The sequence below is a fragment of the Penaeus vannamei genome, chromosome 18 (genome assembly GCF_042767895.1).
Source record: "Penaeus vannamei isolate JL-2024 chromosome 18, ASM4276789v1, whole genome shotgun sequence".
Classification (NCBI taxonomy): domain Eukaryota; kingdom Metazoa; phylum Arthropoda; class Malacostraca; order Decapoda; family Penaeidae; genus Penaeus; species Penaeus vannamei.
The window spans coordinates 4,271,487-4,276,486 of NC_091566.1; the positions used below are offsets into that span (position 1 = coordinate 4,271,487).

At 35.5% G+C, this 5,000-nt stretch overlaps 1 protein-coding gene across 1 annotated transcript in view; it reads left to right on the forward strand.

Annotated features, from left to right (window-relative positions):
* Positions 1 to 4,751: 4,751 nt before the first annotated feature.
* GABA-B-R1 (gamma-aminobutyric acid type B receptor subunit 1) overlaps positions 4,752 to 5,000 on the forward strand; it is a gene marked incomplete at its 3' end in the record, with an annotated part of 25,967 nt that continues 25,718 nt past the window's right edge. The window contains 1 exon segment of the mRNA XM_070132732.1: positions 4,752 to 4,853.

Consider the following 5,000-nt stretch of genomic DNA (forward strand, 5'->3'; position numbering starts at 1 on the left):
GCTGTTCATCGCAATCCTTATTATTCTTGAGAAAATATTGGAGAAATTTTGTTTATTTTTCAATTTTTCATGTCAGGGTTAGATGTATGTATTTATTTTATTTTCATGTCTTTTCTATTTTGAATACAAACAGTAATGTGTTTTTCCATTTTGTTTTATAACTGTATATTCAGGATCATACTAGTTGCAAATATATGCTAAAATACATAATCATGAAAAAAAGCATAAGAGGTTGTGTAAGCAAGTCTTAGTATGTAAAGATTTATTTAATGCTCTCAAGTTTTGTCAAAACAGTTTGGTTCATTTGCTAACAAGGGATTTTATTATAGGTCATTTTCTTATCATATCATTCATTACCAGAGATAGGCTTAGTTATACCATATGTATAGTCATCATGCACACATGTATATTATGTGTCAGAAAGTGAAATAATGGTATTTGTAACATTTCTGATTAGACTTAATAGTACAATAGTGTTTTTTCACAGCATTCCACATCTCTCGATTATGAGAATAATGAAATGTATTGCTTCACTTATTTCTAGCTTGGTAAGCAATAAAAGAATGATTACATCATATCTGAATTTATTACTTCTGTGTATATTCCATTTGCCCAAGCAAAACCTTACGCTGTCTGTGATTCTTTTGGCACAGTTACATTTTGCAGCTGTTATCTCTGGTCAGTTCATAAATGGAGTCTTTTCATTGTTATTAATACTTTTCATCTTATTGGTCCAAATGTCATGTCCTGAACCCTTTTTTTCATCAAAGATTGTGTAGTAACCTTTGGCTTTCACCTGAAACAAAATCGCCAATAAATTGCTTCCTTACATGCCTTGTGTTTCTGCTTTTCAGGAAGTCTGCCTCCATATAACCCTTACCAGTCATCATGTTGGGAGTGGTACATTTTTCATTCTTGGGTTTCATTATTAAGGCAAGAGTTATTATGGCTGTCGTTTTTTTCGTGCTGGGAGTGACACATTTTTGGGGTGTGGGTAACTGGCACTGGCGGCTTCATTACTAATAAGGGAAGAGTTATGATTGAGATGTTAGAACCAGTGTTATTATTATACTTTGTTTTAGATTAAAGTTGCATAATTTGGTATTGATATAGTTCTTATGATAATGATACAGGTCAGTGATTGTGTTAATAATACAGTATCTGTCATTTTCTATTACCATTTATTTTTTTTTTTTACAAGTTATTACCAACAATCATCATGTACATTATGAATGGTAATAATAAATAGCATAGGTAGTGATACTGTCATTATTTTGAAGTAATTAATGTTTACTCTTGCTGTAAGGGCTCACCAGAACGCTTTTCAAGATGCAAATAGCATCTGGCACTTTCCCCCTGTGCCTCCAAAAATATGTTTTCAAATATTTTTTTAAGTGCAGTACTTTCCATGTTGTTTAGAAGATTTAGTCTTTCATTCTTAAAATAAAAATAAACTGATGGGTTTTATTTTGATAATGATGTAAGTTTTAGAGTTTTATTTGAAAATTAAACTGCAGAACTAAAGGGAAGTAAAAAAATAGTTTAAAAGCAGTGTGCAGTTTGACATCAAACACATTTTATCCTAATCATTAATTCATTTTTAACCTTTTCGCCACAGTACTTTACCATAGTGTTATATGATCTTTGATGTCTAGCACATTTATTAACCATGGACCAGGAACAACTAGTTTTCTTGAATACCTCCAATGAAGGCAGTTTTGACAAGCGCAGTTTTACACACGCACACGCACACGCACAGAGACAGACAGACAGACAGATTGAGGGAGGGAGGGGGGTGATAATTTTAATTTAATTTGTTACAATGGATTTAGAAGCAAAATAAGGTGGCTGTCCGTTAATTTTCTTTTAAATTACCCCAATCGGAATGGGTAGAATTGACAGCACGTCAACTCTACCCATTCCGAATCGGCCATCCAGGTGAGTACTCAACCCTCAGAATCCACCTCTTCCTCCTCCTCCCTTATTACTACTATTCATCCTTATCGTCGTCCTCCCTACACTAGCTCCCTCGACACCATCCCATCTTCCCGGCCACGTCCTTCCACTGCTTACTCCTCTTTCAAGTATTTGCCGCTATCTATCTTCTTCCTCCCACTCTCTCCCAACACACATCTCATCCTCTTCTTCTCCATGTACATCATTCCTTCTTCTTTTCCCCATTTTTCCTTCTGCTCCCACCTGGTTGCTCACATGACTCCCTTATGTCGCAACAGTGTACCCCAGATCTTCTTCCCCTCCTGATAATCTTCCTGATACTTTACCACCTTTCCCTTGTTCCCTTTTCTAATTCTTTGGATTTTTCTTCTCCTACTTCTCCAATCTCTATCTTTATTACCCGTCGATTGTTTCATAAAGCTCATATGGAGTTTTCCTCTTACAGCGTTCTTCTCCAGTCCCAGACACACGCGTAATCTCCATTTGACCTAATTACTTTATGCCCTTATCCCCTTACCCTTTTTACTAATCCCCGCCGTGCTCCATTTGTTATCGCCTCTTTACCCATTTCACTAACATATTATCCTGTAGCGTTGTACACCCTTTGACATCTAACACATTTTATGGTAACTGTTAACTCATTTTCACCCTTTTCGACACAATACTTTACCACGGAGCTGTATGACCTTAGGTTTTAGCACATTTGTTTGTTTTAAGCATTAACCATCACAATGTTTTTTTTAATACGAAACGACACGACGAATGGGGGGATACAAGAAATAATAGCAATAATAATGAATCAGTAAGTAGATAAAAAACAGTATAAAGTTTTATGAAGAATTGAAAAGTAAATTCTTGATGTATGAATACGTTTCATTATAACAGTTCTCTGCCTAATATTTAATTTCTCTCAAAATTTGGGCCAACATCTGCTATACGAATAATGATACCGAAATTTATTTCGAAGCGCATTGGATTTATTTTGATTTATGATGATATTTATACTATGTTATGGTTATGGTAGTTACGATGATGATAAATGTTACAACAACAATAACAGTAATAATGATAATAATCAATAACAACAATAACAATATTGATAGTGATAACATCAATGCTGAGTAATGGAAACATTATCAGTAAAAATATTCAGTATATGAAGAATACATTCATTGTGATAAATTACGGATATATATAAGCCACTGCAATTCGTAATCATAATGATCATTTCGGTTCAACTGAGAGATTGTTCAAATTCTCGAGATCGAAGAACAAACGGAGAACGGGATCCCTTTTAATTACACTACAAGCGATTAGAAGCAGGATCGAGAGCGGTTTAATCCTTAATCGAGAAAATTTACCAAGTGTTTCTCTCTGTTAGTACAGTAGTTAGTACAGTAGTAGCGAGTCGACGGGTCACCGCAAGAAGTTGCAATTGCCGCAACTTTTTATTGTTTGACTGGAGGTTACTTCTGTGGCTGGGCACCACGGTGGGCAAGGTCTAAGCTCTGTCGCGTCAACACTAGCTGATACACGTTGGTCGAGTCTCCTCATAGTCCGGGCGAGGCTTAGGTGTTTGAAGTGTGATCTCTTTGGCTAGGCAGCATAAGGACTATATCTGTCTTTCAGTCAAAGTTTGATGATAAAACCAGTAACCAAGTAACGGACGGCTATTTTATTCCATATTATGATATGGAAGAGTGATATTATATTTATCTAAATATTTATATGTAGACACACACCTTTTTTATAAACTTTCCATCATTTATTTTTAACGTACCTACCTGTCTGGTTACCTTCCTCCCTGTCTTTCCCTTCCCCTCTCTCTCTTGCTACCTTTGTCTTTGTATGTCTCTGTATCTCTTGTCTCTCTCTGTCTGTCAGTCTGTCTCTCTGTCTCTTTCTCTCTATCTCTCTCTCTCTCTCTCTCTCTCTCTCTCTCTCTCTCTCTCTCTCTCTCTCTCTCTCTCTCTCTCTCTCTCTCTCTCTCTCTCTCTCTCTCTCTCTCTCTTCTCGGTATACATTCATCGATATTAAATGAATTAAGTAAAAAAAAACTTAATTCCCCATGTTCTGATTCATAAGAATTGAATAATAAAACATTTATTTCATTTCACTTTATGATGAATGAAATAATTCGAAAAATTGCATATGTATACATACACTCATGCATACCCGCATACAAATATCTATCTTCATACACACACATATATATGTATATGTATATGTATATATACACATAGATATATACATAAATATATATATATGCATATATAAATAAATAAATATATATATATATATATATATATATATATATATATATATACACACACACACACACACACACACATACACACCCACAAATATATGTGTGTGTGTATGTGTGTGTATATATATATATATATATATATATATATATATATATATATATATATATATGTGTGTGTGTGTGTGTGTGTGTGTGTGTGTGTGTGTGTGTGTGTGTGTGTGTGTGTGTGTGTGTGTGTGTGTGTGTGTGTGTGTGTGTACAGTATGTATGCCTACCTCACTATAGAAGGTCAAACATGAATCGCTTTCTGTGCGGTTACTGACTTACGTGTTAGCTAATGCATCTTCATCATTATCAATGATACTGAACGTGAAACGACACTGAACCGTAGATCGTACCACCTCAGCTGGATATTTCGAAGTCAGCTGTTCAACCATTTGTTTTTGTGTTTTGCCCGAGAGTTTACACCAGGCAGCGGGGCAGACAGGAGAGGGCGTGGTCGGCAGCTTATCACGTTTTCTTTGATACGTTTTCTGGGGATCTGTGTTGTGGAACTACACGCTAGATTTATTACACGACGAAGCGAACTATATGCTTGTTTTAGTTGGAAAGGAGAGTGTAGACGGAAGTATGTGTCTTGTGATAATACAGTCCCATGGGAGACGATAGTAAAGATACAGTACTGATACAGTGTAAACATCAATTTGTGGTAACTGATGATTTTTTTCCTCCATGTGAATTTCAGCGTATAGGCGTAGCTCATCGCATTATGGTT